The sequence below is a fragment of the Excalfactoria chinensis genome, chromosome 2 (assembly GCF_039878825.1).
Source record: "Excalfactoria chinensis isolate bCotChi1 chromosome 2, bCotChi1.hap2, whole genome shotgun sequence".
Classification (NCBI taxonomy): Eukaryota; Metazoa; Chordata; class Aves; order Galliformes; family Phasianidae; genus Excalfactoria; species Excalfactoria chinensis.
The window spans coordinates 13,867,415-13,887,648 of record NC_092826.1 but is presented as its reverse complement, the minus strand read 5'-3'; the positions used below and the strand labels follow the sequence as shown (position 1 = coordinate 13,887,648).

At 39.5% G+C, this 20,234-nt stretch overlaps 1 protein-coding gene across 1 annotated transcript in view; it reads right to left on the bottom strand.

Annotated features, from left to right (window-relative positions):
* EIF3H (eukaryotic translation initiation factor 3 subunit H) overlaps positions 1-20,234 on the bottom strand; it is an 81,392-nt gene that overhangs the window by 59,451 nt on the left and 1,707 nt on the right. The gene's annotated exons all lie outside the window — the stretch shown is intronic.

Genomic DNA, 20,234 nt, shown 5'->3' with positions numbered 1-20,234 from the left:
TAAAACACAAAGATAAGAAAATCACAAGATGTAATCATTTTTTTCTCCGCCAATTTTAAAACTCCAAATATATGCTTTTAACTGTTGTATAAACTAGAGCTGCAAACCAAGTGAGCTACTTATAAGAATACCAGCACCTTCAAGGCAAGTGAAACAACGGCCACTCTTAAATAACAGGGGAATTTAAAAGACCACTAAATGAACAGTCAAAATGCAGTTCTAAACCATTTTTCTGAAACCCCCTCCTACAAACAAACCAACCAACCAACCCATAAATCAATATTTCATTTTAACGTTATCTTCTTGCTCTAATTGTTATTAGTTCTCTCTTGAAAGAAACATTACCAAAACATCTTGAAAGGACTTATGGAGAAATCAATAGGAATTTTTATTTTTAAAGACAGAAGATGCATCAATTAAAATTCAGAAGATGTACTAACACTTAACATTGCACCTTATTGCAATTTTACTTCCAATAGTCAAGCAATTAGTCTTTTGTGAACTATTTATTTCAAGGAGTAATGAATGCTTAAAAGGAGTACAAGTTCCTTCACTTTTTATTATATTTCTCGCTTCCTTTCCTAAATTTGGTTTCTACAACGAATGATTCTCATAAGGCAACACAAAAAGAAAACGGAAAAGTACAAACAAGCATCACTCATAAATAGCTACTTGGTAGAAATGCTACTTTAATCCACCAGAAATTTGTGACACAAATAAAATGTAGTTTAACAATAAGAACTGGAACGTGACAGGATACACTAACCACAGAAATAGACCTTAAAATCTTATCCTTGGTCCATCACATGTGGATTTTATTTCACTAAATCCCAATCCACCCGAGCAAAATGCACCAGAAAATGTATGACAGCGTGTTGTTCTTACACTACTGCTACAATATACTCGCTGGTAAATCCCCCAGTATAACGGATTTCAGCTCAACCACTTGAGGGTTGTTTAAGCTTATATTTAAATATCAATAAGATAAATCTTTTCCTAGCTTGTCCTTATATATTTGTTCTTAACCTTCTCCTTGGTTGGTTAGCATAGCTACACCACAACTTCAAAAACACTCTTACTGAATTAAAGAGTTGCAGTATAGATTAAATCAAAGAAAAACGTGCTTTGAAAGAAGTATTATAAATAGATTTCCATCATGGGGAAGAACTGGAAGCAAAGAAGAATTTTGCAAGACTTGAAAGAAGTGCAGCAAACAAGAGCTAGAATATATCGATCCACCAAATATCCTCTATCACACAGCCAACATATAAGTAACCCTCAGCTGGCATTTTGTTAAACGTAACATTTACTGTATGTTTGCCATAAACTCAGTCTTTTGCTCAAGAAATTCATAAAAAATAATTCAGGACTGGGCTCACTACAACATAGAACACTCTCTATTTACTGCACAACTATTCTCGATATACAGTCCTATAAGCTTCTTTTTTTTCTTTTCTTTTTTTTTTTTCAGCATTTTTCTCCTCATTTGCTATTGAGATTTCTGTGTATATTGACTGCCCCTGCTACAACGATTCCCATTTTCCCACTGACTCCAATCCAAAAGCTCTTCTGATATTATGTCAGTTTTATTACAGCAGTTCTAATAGTATTTGCTCACAGAAAACATCAGCAAACAAAAAGAGCACTGGCTGACACAGAGTACTAATATTTTTCAGGAAGATAAAACTAGGTAATTCAAACGCTATTCAACTACTTCAAAACACAACGAAGTTGTTACTGAAGTCAGCAATTTTCTATCTCCAACCTGAAGCTATTATCCAGGGAGACACAGACCCCAATTTAGGCTCACCCACAAGATTGTTTTCTAAAGGAGTTTGAGTAAAGTGAACAAGTAGCTCACGAACTCACTTCTCTCAATTTCACACCCATTAACAAGCTGCAGAAGTTACAGTTTATGACTGCACTGGAAAATACATTAGCTACCGAAATCATTTATGAAACGATAAATGAAGGAGTCTGAGAAATGTACCTGATGACACATCAGCCCTGTTTTCATTTTGTTCTTTGTTCTGGAGAGTTTCATTTAGTGCACAGCACACAAACCTTTAGCAGAACAGGCTCTTCAACTAGGATTTAAAAGCTTGCCAACAAAATACCGTATGACCAGTACAGACACATGCACTAAAATCTTTACTTCGATATTAAGAACAGACCTTCAAATGCAAGGTTTGCTAGTCTAAATACTCTCAGAACCATCACTGCTCTGCCACTGCCACAAGAAACTAAAAGTAAACAAAAAACATTTCAGCCCTCGCCATCGTGTAAGTAATGCAGTTGCAGAATATGACTCGCCAACCATTAAAGGCTGCCTACCTACTCGAGTACAAAATGCATTAAGAAATATGACTTACTACAAACACATATTTAAACTTTGTTTTTTAAAGATTTTAAGTTCCAGTATCTCTGAACACAGAAATGAGTCATGTGCATAGCTTAATATTTCATACATACCAAATGCGTTTACTAAGATATACGAAGGCTCTTTAGAAGAGGATGAGTATACAAATAGCTACTAACTAAACCTCAAAAGTACCCCAACACTATAAAGTTAGTCTTCAAAAATTCCAAAGCAATTCAATCACTTGGAGTAGCCACTTGCCAGATTTTAATGGCTATTAATCCTTAATTAATTTCCGAAATGCTAGCTGTTCAGTAGTGTTTCTAATCTTCAAAGCGCTGCTCAACCATTAAAAATGAAGTCATACTACAGGGAAAAAAGTACATTCTGAAATCATTAAAAATGCTCAAAGATGCATATTTTAGTAGTATGAGCTGTTCTAACTGGACATAATAGCAAAGCGCAGCTGTTTATTTCAAAAGTTTATATTTTAATACAGCAGTATCTTTAGCATGAACTGTCAACCCCAACAGTGGGGATCCTGGAGACATTCAGTTGTAATGACATGAATATGTTAAGATCCACATGTTTGTATTTTTCTGAAGAGAGAAAACACCAAATCAAAGTACTGGAAGTTCATATGTGGTTCTGTTCCAGAGAGCTGAAAATGCCTATATTGAAACCAGATTTCCAGTACCTGTGCTGAGTTCTAAGAGATACAAAATTAAACAAAACAGAACTTCTGGTAGCCTGCTAAATACACAATGAAACAAGCCAATTTATGTTCTTAAGTCACGTATTTAAACCTTTCTGAATGCTTAACAGTGTTTCCCACCTCTGAAAGTTTTATTAGCACAACCACCAGTACCAGTAGCCAGGATCTGGGGAGAGAGTGTAAATAGCCATGTTATTTAGCTGTTTTCAAATAGATCATAACTGACATGGGCATCAAATACAGATGGTGCCATGACAGCCACATCCTCTCAATAAATAACACGAGGGAAAACTGTGATCAATATTTAGCTTGGCAAAAGTCTTGAAAGCTTTTACTGGTAATAGTGGCTGACACATTTTGAATGTGCGCTATCACAGTCCTGGAACCTTTCCCATAGCAATTCTTAAACCTCGGACCACGAACCTTTACATTTAATGGTACAACAGGAATGGCAATTTCATTTAAACTCCTAGCATGGAAAACGTTCAAGAGAGCAGAACTGCCAATGTGCTTTTATAAATGCATAGGTCTGAACTGACAAAACTAACTCATGCAATTGAACTGTCCTAAACCCACAGATACTTGTAAAGTTTGAAGAAATTAAAATGTAGGTATCTACTTAATCCATATTAAAAGCATATTTAACACCTCTGGAAAAAGTGTTATTTAATCTGTTTAATACTTTCCAAATGGAGACATACCAAGTTGCATACACCCACCCCAGTCTTTGGTGTTGTCTGCCTTCTCTGTACGTGCCACACCAGAAAGCAAATCTACAATCTGTGCTGGGCTAAAATCAATAGCTACTCAGTCATTAAAACTTAATTAAACAGGAAAGCATGGAACGGCTTTGTCCTCAAAGATCTGGAAAGTGGGAGAAAACTACAGAAAGATACAGTGAAACATGGGGAATGTTAACATTTGTTAATAGCGCCAGATGATGTTTTTACAGAGGACAGATAAGTACTTATCCTGCAGTTACAAAATACAAGTTCTGGAAGCTGATGAAGCAAAAGTTGCCTTGAGCTGATTTATCACCTGGCTACAGCACCACTGGGTAAGACAGTAACAAAGTATCTCAGCTTTCCTGCTTTTAGAAAAGAAAGCCCAAAGAAGTTAAAGATATCACTGTAAGAAAACATGTCTAATACACATAATGCTCTCCTCTGGATGGTTATAATATGGTATTGATGTGGAAAAAGTAAATCTGTATTAACAACCAAACTTTGAATACACTTGAATGCGTATTCTAGACCATTTATAGATTTTAATTTTCCTTCATTTTCTTATTCAATAGCGTCTATTTTCTCACCTTCTCTGATGACTGAGATGTACTTAAAGTGGAACCTACTCCCCATCTCCAGCTCGCTTTTAGAATAAAGGCTCTTACAACCATTAGACCAATTCTAACCCAGGAGAAGTTAAAACAAATAAATAAATAAAGCACAAAAACACTTATTTTCCATTACAACCTTTGACATCTTGAAGTAATTCCTTGGATAAATATCTCAGATTCTAACAACATCTGTGGCAGAATACACACACACTCTGATCTGAATACACTGTACAAAATCTAAGGCAAAACGGACAAGATTGGGTAGATTTGAAAAGCAAGGTAGCTGTGGGGAAACAAACAAACAAACAAACCCCCTTACTCCTGAACTTAAATAACAGGTTCAGCCCACAGTGTTACATATGGCAAGTCAAACTGCCATTGTTCCAATGGAAGGACTCAAAAAGCCCACATTTCACCCGTAACTTGACTGACTAAAGTCTTAATACCAACTTTCAGAAAGCCTTTGAAAATGCAGTTCTTGGAATAGTAAACTCGCATTTTATGTCACTCAACAGTTAATAAGTACCAGATGTTATAGTCTTATTTCTGAACTTGACAAATTTGGTGCTTCAAAACATAATTCCATAGGAAGCACAGCAAAATGCTGCGTGCCATTTCATACCAACTCAATCAGGTGTGAATAACAAAAAATATCTTTTGATGCAAGACTGGAAGTTTCCAGAAGTTGGAATTCAACTACTACAAACAAAGCACACTGATCAGAGGTGGTCCTCGTATAGCGGATACTGCATCTGCTTTAAGGCAAAATTACAAATCGCTGGATTCTATAGGTTTTGTCTCAGGTCCTCGTGAAATCCTGTGATAAATTCATTTTAATTGAATGGAAAAATACCAGATTTTGAACTGTAATTTTAAATACATTTATATAGTAAGTGTTCCTGTACTACTTGAATACTTCTGGGAACTGGAAGCGTCTGAAAATTATCCAACATTTTTTATTCCCTGGCTGAGTTAGTACATCAGCTGGCACCACAGTGCTCAGCTTGTAAAGCTGAAGAATTCAGAAGATTTAACTACAGGAAGTCTTTCAAAGAGTGAAGAATAACACATTGGGCTGAAGAAAACCATCTAAATATGATTACCATCCTGGCATTCTAGGGCACCTAAAGAATCTAGATGACATTCCATCTTTTCTCCTGGTTCATAGATATCCAACTCAACACTTCCCTGTTGTTTTTCTTTGGTTATTTGTTGTGGCATTTGGGAAAAGATGTTTTTATCTTCTTTCCCCCCTCAACAGTACAAAGAAGAGGTGATTATATGGGAGGTGGTTGAATCGCCATCCCTGGATGTGTTTAAGAGCTGTCTGGATGTGGTACTCAGGGATATGATTTAGTGGAGGGATTTTAGAGTTCGGGTACTGGTTAGGCTGTGACTTTATGATCTTCAAGGTCTTTTCCAACCTGGGTAATTCTATGATTCTATGATATCCATACATAGCAGCAAGTGAGAATATACCTTGCTACTGAGTAGGTGAATCAAAGCAAAAGTCAAAGTTGGTGGCACTTCAGGAACATTTTATCACTCCTTCCTTAACATTAACTGGCTATGTAAACTCTAGGCCACAGCTAGAAATACTCTATCTTAATGCAATGGTTTCAGTTGAGATAGTGTTGATAAAACACCAATGTCTGGTTGTCTCCCAGTGATTTGTGCACAGCCAGGGCACAGCTGGGCCAGTTGGGGGAAGATCTGCTGCCATTATGGTGCACCAGCAGGGAATGGACAGAGACAGAATTAGGCCAGTGTTTATGCCACACCACATGTGGAAGGCCATAAAGCTGTGGACAGTCGGCCAGAGGCAGGCTTCTGCTCTGCAGGTTGCAGGACAACAGCGAGTAGGTGACAAGATACTGTATTCTTAGCAGGCCCTTGTTAACAGGCCAGTGGTAGGTGGGCAGTGGTATCATTATCCGGGTGTCAGTCAGCAGGCAGTACAATGCACATAGCTGCACTGTGGATACATTTTGTTTTCATCTTTGTTTGTTTGTGGTTTTGTTTGTTTTCTTAGTAGTTTATCTCAACCCACAGTTTGAACTTTGTTTCCAATTCTCTCCCTCATTCCACTCAAGTAGGGAACTGAGCAAGCAGCTGTACAGTACAGTACTGATCTGTCAACCAGGCTAAACCACAGCACTTATCTACCCCATAACTCAGTGTAAAAAAGGTAAGATGCTCTACTTTTCCACTTTCCATAAAACGTGAAGAGTTCACGCCACAGGTAGCAGACATCTCAAATTGAATGCAAAAGTTAAATTACCACCAGGTAATGCCCTAAGTAAAATACTTCATAAGCATCTACTCTCTCAGTTGTTCCGTTATTTCTCCTCTTAGCAGAAAGTAATTTTGAACTGCTGCAATTCAGGAGCTCCAGGATTTCCCAGCAAGCAAAAGAGAAATCCAGTCTAACAAGAACAGGGCCTTCCTCTACAGGAGGCCCAAACCTTCAGGCCTCCACAATCTACTCTAAATTATAGGGGAAAAAAACAAAAAAAACAAAAAAACAAAAAAAAAAAAAAAAAACAAAAAAAAAAAAAAAAAAAAAAACAAAAAACAAAAAAAACACAACACCTTTTTATGTAAAACGTGAAATGAATTGATAATACCTAGAAGGAATTCTGGCAAACAGATAAAACATAAAAATACTACTGACAAATAGGCAGGTGGAATTTAGCTTGATGAACTGAAGCAGTACAGGCAGAAAAGCCTGTTTCTGTACAAAGTCAACACAAGAAGGGGAGATTCTCTGGGTTTTGGTTAAAGGCTCAGTGGTTTGCCATGGGCTGCAGTTCCTTAAACTCTGTCAGGAACATACATGTATCAGCAAATGTCTTGTAGTGACATGAAAGATCTGTTTACGTCATTCATATACTTGTGTCCAAGTGAGCTGCTTGTTCTTGTAAGGAAAGGAAGTTAAACACAAACTGCAGCACACCAAAGGTGGTCATTAAACAGCTGAGAAAAGTTCATTACAAACACAGAAACACGTCAAATTCTACATCACGACAACTTTTAATGAACAGACCCATCTCCTCCTGTTTTTTTTGTCCCACCACATTTTAGTTTATCTTTTTAGACTCCCTAACAATTCAGGCTAACAACCACCTCCATGACTGCCATCGGTAAAAAGACAGTCTCGACAGAAGTCAAAATGCATTATTACATCCGTGCATCAAACTCTCCATTGCCCTGGTCACAGACCGATATAATGAATTTCTCTGCAATGCAAAGTTTCATAACAAATTTCACAGTACATGGATTCGTGTTCATTTCCATGGAAACCACCAGGGCCACAGGCACCGCAGAACAACTTTCCTGTAGAAACACTTCTGTAACACAGCCCCAGGATTTCAATCCTGCAAGCAGCAGGGCATTAGATGCTATTACCACACTGTTAGGAGGCAGCGATAGCGCTGTAATAAAGTAAATGTCCAAAATCCTGCTAGTTACAAGTGCTAGAGACCATTTCAGCAGCACTACCAAGTGTATTATTTCACCTATTCCACAGGACTCCAATCTTTTGAAAGCTGAAAACTTAGTATTTTAGACAGTTTATCTAAACTGCCAACGCTATTTATACTTATTATTTTTAATGATTTCAATACTTAACTGTCATTTCAAGAGTGAAAGCTGATGAACTGTGCCCCTTAGAGCACATTAGAAATAGTAAAGGCAAAGTTTCTTAACATTTTCCACCTGACACACCAGAGCCTTACACATATATGTCAAAATACAGTCAATATGTATATTCTGTGCCTAAGTAAATCACCATCGCTGAAATATTCAGAGTCCTTATTTAGCTAGCAGCATACTTCTCACGTTTACTTCTCAGCATCAACTTCTAGTACTTTCCTATTGATTTAAAAATGACAGACAAAAGCAGCAGAAGACAATTTTATTACGTCGGGCTATTCTTCAATCAGACTGTACCAAGCTGTAATCATTTCAATGCTAAAGAAAAGCTGCAAGATAGTCACTCTTACCTATTTGGCCTTCAAAAAAAATCAGTAGCTTGACTGGAAGAGGGCACACTATGTTTTTCTCAACAATTCATCTTTTGTAAAGACCATAACCTATACAACATGATGGCAACACACATACTATTAGAGTGCATGCCTTAAAATAAATAAATAAAACATTTCCAGGTGTGTTCAGCAGATGCTTTTAAGAAGCCAGTAAAATCTCTGCTGGCCCTGACTTCCATGGCAGACAAAGCTGGGCTTGTTCAGCCTGGAGAAAAGAAGGCTGTGGGGTGACCTCACTGCAGCCTTTCAGTACCTAAGAAGAGCCTATAAAGAGGAGGAGAGTCAGTTCTTTGAAAGGATAGATAACAGCAGGACAAGGGGAAATGGTTTTAAGTTGAAGGAGGGAAGATTCAGGTTGGATGTCAGGGGAAATTTCTTTACTATGAGAGTGGTAAGGGGCTGGAATAGGCTGCACAGACAGGTTGTGGATCCAACACTGGAGGTGTTCAAGGCCAGGTCGGATGGGGCTCTGGTCAGCCTGGTCTGGTACTAAACGTGTGGTTGGTGGACCTGACTGTGGTGGCAGGGGGGAGGGGGAGGAGGTTGAAGATTCACAGTCTTGAGGTCCCTTCTGTGTGATTCTTTCAGTTTATAAACATTTGCACAATACATTATCCACGTTCAAGCACTTCCAAAGCATCTGCCAGAAAGGGTATGTGCTAAAGGACTAAGATGGAGAAAGATCAGTAGTGACAGGTAATGCAATCCTGAGAATAGAGACTCACTTATTGTCAAGTTTTCATATTTTAATATCCAAAAACATAGGGAAAAAAAACACCAAGAAAGCTAATGTTGGTTGTCTTCACCTTCTCTATCCATCAATTGAAGACTTGCTTTTTGGACAGCCACAAGGACATGTGAAAACCACTTCAAATGAGCTCCATTTCTAATAATACAAATAGTAGCCAAGTAAGATTAAAATAATCATTCTAATTTTATCACCGAGAAGCTCCATGGATAAGGTTGTACAGCTTTCAGATTACTCCCAAATATTTACTCTGTGTCCTCTTAGCAATTTCACAAACTTGAAAACAGTTCATTTTCAGCATTGGCAATGAGGTAAATGATAAAAATAACTGAGCTTTCAGCACCCTGCATTAATGAAGGAGGCTGCTTATTGTCCTTGGTTCAGCATAAACAGACAAAAAGCAACTTACATCTACAACAAGGCTTCTGAACACCAAGAGGACACAACACTTGCTCAACATGAAGAACCATGTCTTATCTACCACATACAGAGAATCACAGAATGGCCTGCGTTGAAAAGGACAACAACGAAACTGGATGATCAACACCCCTGCTATGTGCAGGGTTGCCAACCAGCAGACCAGGCTGCCCAGAGCTACATCCAGCCTGGCTTTGAACACCTCCAGGGATGGGGTATCCACAACCTCCCTGGGCTACCTGTTCCAGTGCACTGCCACCCTCTGTGTGAAAAACTTCCCCCAAATCTCTAACCTAAAACTCCCCTGTCTCAGTTTAAAACCATTCCCCCTTGTCCCATCACTATCCACCCTAATAAACAGCCGTTCTCTCCCCTGTTTATACGCTCCCTTCAAGTACTGGAAGGCCACAATGAGGTCTCCATGGAGCCTTCTCTTCTCCAAGTCAAACAAGCCCAGTTCCCTCAACCTTCCTTCATAGGAGAGAGGTGGTCCAGCCATCTGATCATCTTAGAACAGGGACTCCACAGAATAGGATGGATGTATAACAAATGGATGGCAAAGCAGGATGCAGCGTTTAAGCAAAACAAGCGCAGGGACTGACAAGCCTCATACACTGAACACAACATCCCAACTGTCCTTTTCCAGTAAAGGACCAAAATTTTTTATATAACAGAGACACAGCCTCTCATCACACACACACAAGCAAAATTCAGGTGCATCTCCAAACTCCAGTGAACAAATAAGCCACACTTTATTAACCCGAAAACTAAATTAACCCATAAAAATGATTGAAAAGCTGATCTGAAACAAGCATCCACACACAAGCAACACAGGAATATTCTCACACTTATTCCTAAGTAATCTTGCATATGCATGCTAAAAAGGTATTATCCAAGTTAAAGAACTTCTAATTCCTTGGTTTGAATTTCAGATTACTAAATAATACTATGAAACAGTAACAGGAATTACTTACCAGATTTACTACACAAGCATAACATTTTCCAACTACGTACGAAAGTACTTTACTTTCATTTGATACCAAGTAACATGCAGTTCACAATCTAAATGCTAAGCACTGTTATCAAAGCAGATGACATCTCTGCAATCTGTGTCCAGTTCTGGGCTCCCCAGTACAAAAAAGACAGGGATCTCTTGGAAAGAGTCCAGCGGAGGGCCACAAAGATGGTGAAGGGCCTGGACCATCTCCCCTACGAGGAGAGACTTAGGGAACTGGGTCTGTTTAGCCTTGAGAAAAGAAGGCTGAGAGGGGACTTGATCCAGGTTTATAAATACCTGGGGTGTGGGAGCTATAGTGGCGAGGCTGGTCTCTTTTCAGTAGTGCGTGGGGACAGGACTAGGGGCAACGGGCTGAAACTCCAGCATAGGAAGTTCCGCACGAATGTGCGCAAGAACTTCTTTACGGTGAGGGTGACGGAGCACTGGAACAGGCTGCCCACGGAGGTGGTGGAGTCTCCTTCTCTGGAGATATTCAAGACACGCCTGGACGCCTACCTGTGCGACGTGGTGTAGGGAGCCTGCTTTGGCAGGGGGGTTGGACTCGATGATCTCTAGAGGTCCCTTCCAACCCCTATAATTCTGTGATTCTGTGATTCTGTGAATCTTAACATAGCCTGAAGATTTGGAGTAAAGAAAAAAAACAAAACAACAAACAATTGTGCTCTAAACTGTACCATCAAGAATGCATTTGGAGCACACATGGAAACAAGGGAAAACAATAAGCAAAGAAATACCCAAAAAACATCTGTGGCAATGAAAGATTAACAGAAAAGATGACAGCAACAATAAGTCAAAAACGCATTATCCAAAGACTAGGAAAAAGAAAAAGCAAGTCAAGCTCTTTCAAGACCTCTCATACAATTGAAAGATAGTCCTATGACACAGCAGAGCATAAAACCTCCACTGTTCTTCTGCCAGTGTTCTGCTATAATTTATGTACTTCTCTGAACTATACCATGCAGCATGAAAGTTACAAGGTTTGTTGCTGGTATTTTTAACATACAATACAATGAAAACAGTGGAATCACAGAATTGTAGGGGTTGGAAGGGACCTCCAGTGATCATCGAGTTCAACCCCCCTGCCAAAGCACATTCTCTATACCAGTTCACACAGGTTGGCATCTAGGTGGGTCTTGAATATCTCCATAGAAGGAGACTCCACAACCTCCCTGGGCAGCCTGTTCCAGTGCTCCGTCACCCTCACCATAAAGAAGTTCTTGCACAAATTTGTGCAGAACTTCCTATACTCATTTCTGTCCGTTTCCCCTTGTCCTGTCTCCACACACTGCTGAAAAGAGTCTGGCCTCACCACTTTGCCCTCCACACCTCAGATACTTATAGAGCTGGATTAGATCCCCTCTCAGTCTTCTTTTCTCAAGGCTAAACATACCCAGTTCACTCAGCCTTTCTTCACAAGAGAGATGCTCCAGGCCCTTCACCATCTTTGTGGCCCTCTGCTGGACTCTTTCCAAGAGATCCCCGTCTTTTTTGTACTGGGGATCCCAGAACTGGACACAGTATTCCAGATGAGGCCTTACTAAGGCAGAGTAGAGGAGGAGGATCACCCTCCCTCGACATGCTGGCCACACTCTTTTTAACGTACCCTAGAATGACATTGGCCTTTTTGGCCGTGATATATAAAACGATATATTAAACAATGTTTTCAGTGTGCAAGAAGACAATGCTTTATCTCAGTAACAAACCCAGCAACAGCAATCTCTCCAGTCTTAGTGATCTCAGTCAAAATCAACACCTAAAATAAGAAAAAGGTGGTATCTACCATCTGTTTTGTTTCAGATGTAACATTTTGATCATTAAGATGTAGGAAATTATTTGAAAGATATTTGGTAAAAGTGCTCTTCTTTATATTAAAACACCAAAATAAGTACCAAAAGAGCACAACACATTGTTTTCATCTGCAAAGTATATGTAAGTACAAGGCAAGAGACAAGTTTGATATACATATAACAGGAAAATAAAATAACAAGGACTTGAACTGTTAATGACAGTAGTGCACAAAGCAACATATTATTTCCCCACGCACACAGGAAAGGAAAGGCTGCTTTGAAATACTATTTCTCCCTTCAACTCTTGAAGTCAAACACTGTTCAACACATTTAAACCACCTCCATATTTAGATTAACTCCTTTTGTCAGCACACTGGTTTTGCAGTATGAAGTGATACCAGATGTTTTAGCTTTAAATTCCTCACTAGAGTATACTTACCATGACATTTAGTAGACGCTGAGTGCACAAGTGCACTCTTACAAATCATTTAAAGTTTGGGCTCTGTTAACATGTATACCTGTTACCCATTCAGACCAAACACTGAAATTTTAATCCTCAGACCACCACAACGTAGTTACTATGTCCTTTTTGTATTAAGAACTCTCAAAGGGAATAGTGTTTATATTTAAGAATGAAATCAATAGCAAGAACAAGAGTTTAGAACAAAAATAAATAAATCTCTTCCTTGCTAGAAGAAACCACCCCCAGACAAAGGACTGTAGGAACAGTAGGTTAGGGAAACAACTAAATCAATAAATAAATAAAACAGCAAACCAGTCTTTTGTTTGCTTTAAATAGGAATGTGACAATGTAAAAAGAAGGACAAAGAACACAGATAATATTCTTGGCACACTCCATTCAACTCTTTACCACTTTGATTTACAAAACCCTGACTCTGGTAACAGACAAAGCTAACTGTTGTGGTTTCACACCAGTAGGCAGCCAAGCACCACACAGCCACTCTCATTTCCCCCTCCCCCTGCCTCAGCAGGACTGGGAGAAAATACAATGAAAAACTCATGGGCTGAGAAAGCAACAGGGAGATCACTCACCAATTACTGTCACGGGCCAGAAAGACTCACCATAAATGTAATCAGTTTGATTTATTGCCAGTTACTAACAGATTAAAACAAATCTAAAAGTCAACTAAAACCACCTTTCCTCTCCCATCCATCCCCTTCTACATCTTCTCCCATGATAGTGCTGGGGAACAGGAAACAGGGGCTGCAGTCTCTGCCACTCTTTCATGGTCACTCTTTGCCTATCCTCCACATGGGGTTCCTCCCACAAAATGTCATCCTCTCAGACCTGATCCTCTGTAAGATTCCCACAGCTGCAGCTCCATATGCACTACTCTGATGTGGGTCTGTACCATGGGGATCATCCTTCACAACCACACAGCTTCAGCATGGATCCCCACCTCCTGCTCCCTGCAGCCCATGGGGAGGGGTCCACAGTGGATCTTCTGCTCTGCAGCTGGAGCACCTCCTGCCCTTCTTCTGCACTGACCTCAGTGGCAGCAGGAACATTTGTTTCTCTCAATTTTTATCACTTCTTTCTCTCAGGTGCTGTTGCCCAGCAGTTTTTGCCCCTTTCTTAAACATGCTCTCCCAGAAGCACACTCAACATCTCATAGCTCAGCTCTGCACAGCAGATGATCCCTTCTGGAGATAGCTAGAACTGGCTCTGGCCTGATATTGAGCAGCTTCTGGACAAAGAGGCCACTTCTGAAGCCTCTCTGCTACCAGAGCCTCATCACAAAGACAACAAGACCGTCACTGCCAGCCACTCTCCACAGAGTGCTATGAACACTACTAAAGCATTACCAACAAACTTAGCTAGATGGGCTAGATGGCAGTAAATTTAAGATTTACTGCAATGAGGCTCTTTACTTTTCAAGTGGAGTCCACACTTTCACTTCTGAATATAAGCATGGATTATATGGCAGAAGATTCCCTCTGTTATACTCATGCAACTCATTGTACTTCAAAATAAGTAGCATTATATATACACACGCATATATACATATCACAGAAGTAATACAGAATGTTTGCGTGTTTCCTATCATTCTGTAAGCCATGAAGACATTCAGATAGTATTCAGTTCATACACTAATTCTCAATCAAAAATTAATCTGATCTCAGCTTTTAAGGAAATAGATCAAGGAAAAGTCAAATAGATGACAATTCAAATCAAAATGCCATTCAGGCCCCTTTGGAGGACACACAAAAAGAAACAGAGCCTGCAGGATGCACTATCCTAAAACTCCATTCAATGTAATGTCAGGAAGCTGTACAGAGAACAGCAGGCAGAGCACACAGCCTGGGCATTTTTGCAAAGTTTACAACAGGGGTAAGGAGAAGTGAAGATGGCACAAGGAGAACAGGAAAAGCATAATCTTCTCAACATAAGAAAATGTCAGTGATTTTTAAGCCAATTCAATCCAGGCTTTGCTTATTACCAACTTTCAATGAAGCATGCTCAAACACTACGGAAGCGTATTGCTTTCCTTCTGAGCATGTTGGAAGTTCTCATTAAAAAGTGCTTAAAAAAACATTTACAAAATGAGTCTCAGAAACTGATTTTCCGGAAGTGTTATCTTGTGTTTTCATTTACTGCAGTCAGATTAATTGCTATAAAGAACCCCTTACCCAAGAAGCTAACTAGGCCTTCCCTATCAACGGTCTGGAATGCAATCATATTCACCGTATGATTTCAGGGCAAAAATAGCTGTAAATAAAGAAACAAGGAACAGGCAAATACCATGACTGAGAGTGAAGTAACGATGGAAAAATAGCTCAATAATTTGAGATTTTGTTTTAAGAAAAGCTAACAAGCGTTTAAGTCGGTTAGAAAATAAAACAAACAAAAATGCTTTTTATACTAGAGAGCACAAACCATTAGGCACACTACATCATCTCCAAATCAACGATAATGTAGAGAACCTTAAAAGTAATAGCCTTGGAATAAGCCTGCCAAATCTCACACAAGAAACATCAACACTGTAGCTGCACCAGTGCAAATACAAACACAGAGGAAGCTCACAAAAATATATGAAGAAGTTGATTAAAAGTTAGTTATTAGACAATCTGTGATTATATATATATATACACACACACACTTATTATTATTATTTTAATAAATAGACAAAGCTATCTTAAGGTTGAATTCTATACATATTTTATCAGGCATGCCTAAATACATATTTAGATAACTAAGTAGCTGGAACAAATATTACCTGGCACTGGAACATCATCTTTAGTAATAACTGAGTTAATACTAAAATGCCTCTGTCCTTCATGTTGATGTCTGATAGCATAAAGATTCAGGCATGCCTTACCTGCTGCTATCCAGAAAGGATTCTTTTGAATCAATAAGCCAAAGCATACATAATATTCATACACAGTGTTTTATTAAAAAGAAATATGTTCTTTACCGAAATAAAATAAACAAACAACATATTAATGCATTATCTTGTTGTTATGGCTTTAGTTATACAGCTATGCAATAGCAATATATGAGAAAGCTTTATCGTCTAGTCAACACTATTCTCCAAAAGCATTTCTGAATGTAGTTTTGGAATGCTTAGGATACATTCAGCAGGTTAGAATTAAATTTAAGAAGTCATATTGGTGTTTAAGGACTTAGTTGGACAAGAAATTTTTCTTCAGCAAAAGAAAACAATCTTCACCGTCAGTCATTTTACTGTTACTACTACGACATCCTCATGCAAAAGATATGCAAAAAAAGGAAAGAGCTTCCCAACAACAACATACTTACTTGAAAGGTAAATGTGATCAACAGAAAAAACGAAAAACCCACTACTATAGTTGCTCTAGTATTCAGTATATTTCCCTTGCTAAAAGCTCCCCACAGAATCATAGAATCACAAGGTTGGAAAGGACCCACAAGATCCATCCAGTCACACCATCCTCCCATTACCGTTGCTACCACAAGCCATTAAACCATACCTCGTAGCTCCTCATCCAGACACCTCTTGAACACTGCCAGGGATGGCAACTCCACCACCTCCCTGGGCAGCCATTCCAGTGCCTGACCACTCTCTGAGAGAAAAAGCTTTTCCTTTTGTGCAGAGTTTTTCCTTGTATCTAAAACTGCCCAACACACAGCTGTTACTTCCACACACCTATTATCAACACACTAGCAGGCAGGCACAACACACAGTCCACCACGTGGAATATCTCCCTTTTTGATTATGAGTTTAATTTCTACATTTCATCAGATTTCATGCTTATCTAGCAAACAATGTTATTCACCCTGCCTGACTTGACATCTCTGAGCAGGACACTGGTTCATCTCTGCTTTTACAGATTTGTAGATTTTGCCTGACATTACTACTGAAATTGTGAGACAAGCAGAAATATGCAGAAGATGCTCTTGGTGCAATCTGAATTGAACAAGAGTATTAGTTTCACTGAAAAGAGCATGCTAAAAGTCTTTGAAGTTAAACGGGAATTCAGAATTTCTTACAGTTATAACACTTCCTGGAAAACTTCAAAACGGCACAATCATCAACCTGCTTCCTTTCACAGAACGACCTGGGTTGGAAGGGACCTCAAGGATCATGACGTTCCAACCCCCCTGCCTGGAAGGGCCACCAAACTTCCACATTTACTAGATCAGGTTGCCCAGGGCCCCATCCAACCTGGCCTTGAACACCTCCAAGGACGGGGCATCCACAACCTCCCTGGGCAGCCTGTTCCAGGACCTCACCACTCTCCTAGTAAAGAACTTCCCCCTAACATCCAACCTAAATCTTCCCTCTTTCAACTTAAGTCCACTTCCCCTTGTCCTGCTATTATCAGCCCTTTCAAAGAGTTTACTCCCATCCTGGGTGTAGGTTCCCTTCAGGTACTGAAAGGCTGCAATGAGGTCACCCCATAGCTTTCTTTTCTCCAGGCTGAACAAGCCCAGCTCCCTCAGCCTGTCTTCATAGGGGAGGTGCTCCCTGATCATCTTCATCACTCTCCTCTGGACCCTTTCCAACAGCTCCATGTCTTTCTTGTACTGATGGCTCCATACCTGGACACAGTACTCAAGATGGGGCCTCACAAGAGCAGAGTAAAGAGGGAGAATCACTTCCCTGTTCTTGCTGGTCACCCCTCTCCTGATGGAGCCCAGGATTCCTTTCCTCACAGGGTACCGGAGAGATCTGTTTTTACAAGCTTACCCAAAGAGCTCAAGTTTGCAAGATGAGGCTATAAAGCAATTGGAAACAACACATAAATGGAGAAGTCACCCAGCACCTTACAGGCAGCCTCCTGCCTCCTGCAGTAAAGCAGTATTATACTGAGCCTAACTAATAATATACAACTACTACATTGAGAAGACAGGTTACAGTGTATATGCTGAAGAGTTACTACAGACTTGAAACAAGGTTACATTGTGAGCTTCTATTGTAATAATACATCCAACACAAGACTTTCTAAATGAGTTCCCTTCATCTGCTCTTACCTTACTGCTGCTACTCTCCTGCTGCTCCCTTGGTCCCATTCATTCACTTTGCTGAGTGAGATAAAGCACAAAGGCACTACAGAGCAAACAGCCACCATTCCTAGCCCATGGGTAAAGGAGGCCAAATAAAAATGGCAAAACCAGAACAGGCATTCTGAAAAAGACTGTCACTTTAAGAGATAATGACTAATTGCTAGTAAACACAGCTTTCCAGAACTGTACAATTCATTTTCTTTTATGACAGTATACAAGAATTTTAAGTATCTTTATCACTAATCTGAAAAGCACAAATGATTTCTCTTATTTCAGATATTCACAAAAAGACTAGAAAACAACAGCGCTCCAAGGAAAACAGCAACGCTCCAAAAGCATATTTATATCTGAAATGCTGACCAGCACACCAGTGTTTCATGGTATGGTCATAACACCAAGAAATTACGAGCATAATTAAACCACAAAGATAATTTTTGCAAAAAAACTTACATAGATTTCAAATGAGCACAGGGCATAATGAATGAAAAAGAGGATGGCATTTGTTAGGGTTAAGGAAGCAAACATGAAGATATGGGAAAAAATAAATCACAATCTCTTAGTTTGGAAGAGACCCTCAAGATAATCAAGTTCAATCATCACCTAACACTACCAAGTCCACCACTATACTAAGTCCATAAGCACCATGTCCACACAGCTCTTAAATACCTCCAGGGACTGCGACTCCACTACTTCCCTGGGCAGCCTGTGCCTAACCACCCTCTTCATGAAGAAATTCTCCCGGGCTCAATGAAGCTTGTTTTTAATACAGCTATTGGTATAAATCAGCAGCACAGCACTACCAATTACGCTCCCAGAAAATATAGTTTTTGCAGACATCTGAAAAAGGTTTACGTACACACACAACTTAAATTTGGATGTCAAACTTAAGAAGTTCTGCATAAATAATATTTATAGTCAACTCTACAAATTCAGAACGTACTGACTGCTGACACTCAGCTCTGTAAGGACAAGACTTGTGTAAAAGTTCTGGCATATTTATAGACTTCTAATCTGCATTTTGACACTACTAATTGGAATCAGATGGGAGCCAAGCCATCCCCCTTGCTTTCTGGACAGAAAGAGCAAGACAGAAACACTCCTCATTGATTAACACAGAAAGTCACCTGACTGCATGGATAGGCACTCATAAAAGAAGGCTGCCAGATCTACTCCATTAGCCTGAAAACTTCTTTCCATATAAAAGAATAAGAACTATCAACATTCTAAAATTCATCAGCTTACAGCTTGAAATTTACTGCATCCCACTGAAGGGAAGGAATATAAGGTCAGTGAACCAAATCTGATTAATTCCTGCAATTGAATTCCAAAAATTCAGAGCTCCAAGCAAATAATTTAAATAAATAAACAGAAGCAAGCTGTCGTACACTCATTTCAAATAGCATGTAATAATTATTACCCCTATGGAGTCAAATCATGAGACACATCTGAAGTTTTGCTAGGGGTGAAGCTGAAAAACAAGTACGCTTATAAACACAGAAATGGTTCAAAAGGCTTTGCACAATTGTGTCTGCACTACATTCAAACACCATGAGAATTACTGCAGTGTTCGAACTTTAATATGGTGCTCTTACCTGGACACCACAACTTACATAAAAAGTTCAGAGGACTCCAGGAAATGTACAGAGCTACACATTGCAATATTTGGTGCATCTGTTGCTACTTCTCCAACCAACAAGGAAGAAAAGAAGTCAGACAATCTGCTTCATGTGAGCAACACCAAAGAATGCCTTTGTCTTTTCCTTCCATGCTTCCCTCCCTATCTCTCATACACATGCATCCCCAGGTCTATATGCTTCCCTTTCTCTTCTTCATGTGAAGAAGAGAAACATTCTTTCTTACATTGCTTTTCAATTTACTGGCAAGCAGAGAAAAAAAAACAGTTATATATGAGGCAAGACATTTCTTCCAATCTTCAAGTGATGCCCCTGCTGTTAAATGTAGTTACAATCAACTGTGAATGCAGCCAGTATATCCAGAACTTCAGCCCTTTCACTTTGAAAGAAATAAACTCCTATAGACTCCATGAAAGTAGCTGAGCAGAGAGGAGTCTACTGGAAGAACAAGCTTACCCACCTTCCAAAAATGCCTTTAGCACGCAGCCTGCAGACACCAGAAAAGACTGCAGCTCTCCAAAAGGAGAAACAAACTTCACAAACTGTTCAATGGAACAGGTTGCCCAAGGCCAGGCTGGATGTGGCTCTGGGCAGCCTGGTCTGGTGGTTGGTGACCCTGCACATAGCAGGGGGGTTGAAACTAGATGATCACTGTGGTCCTTTTC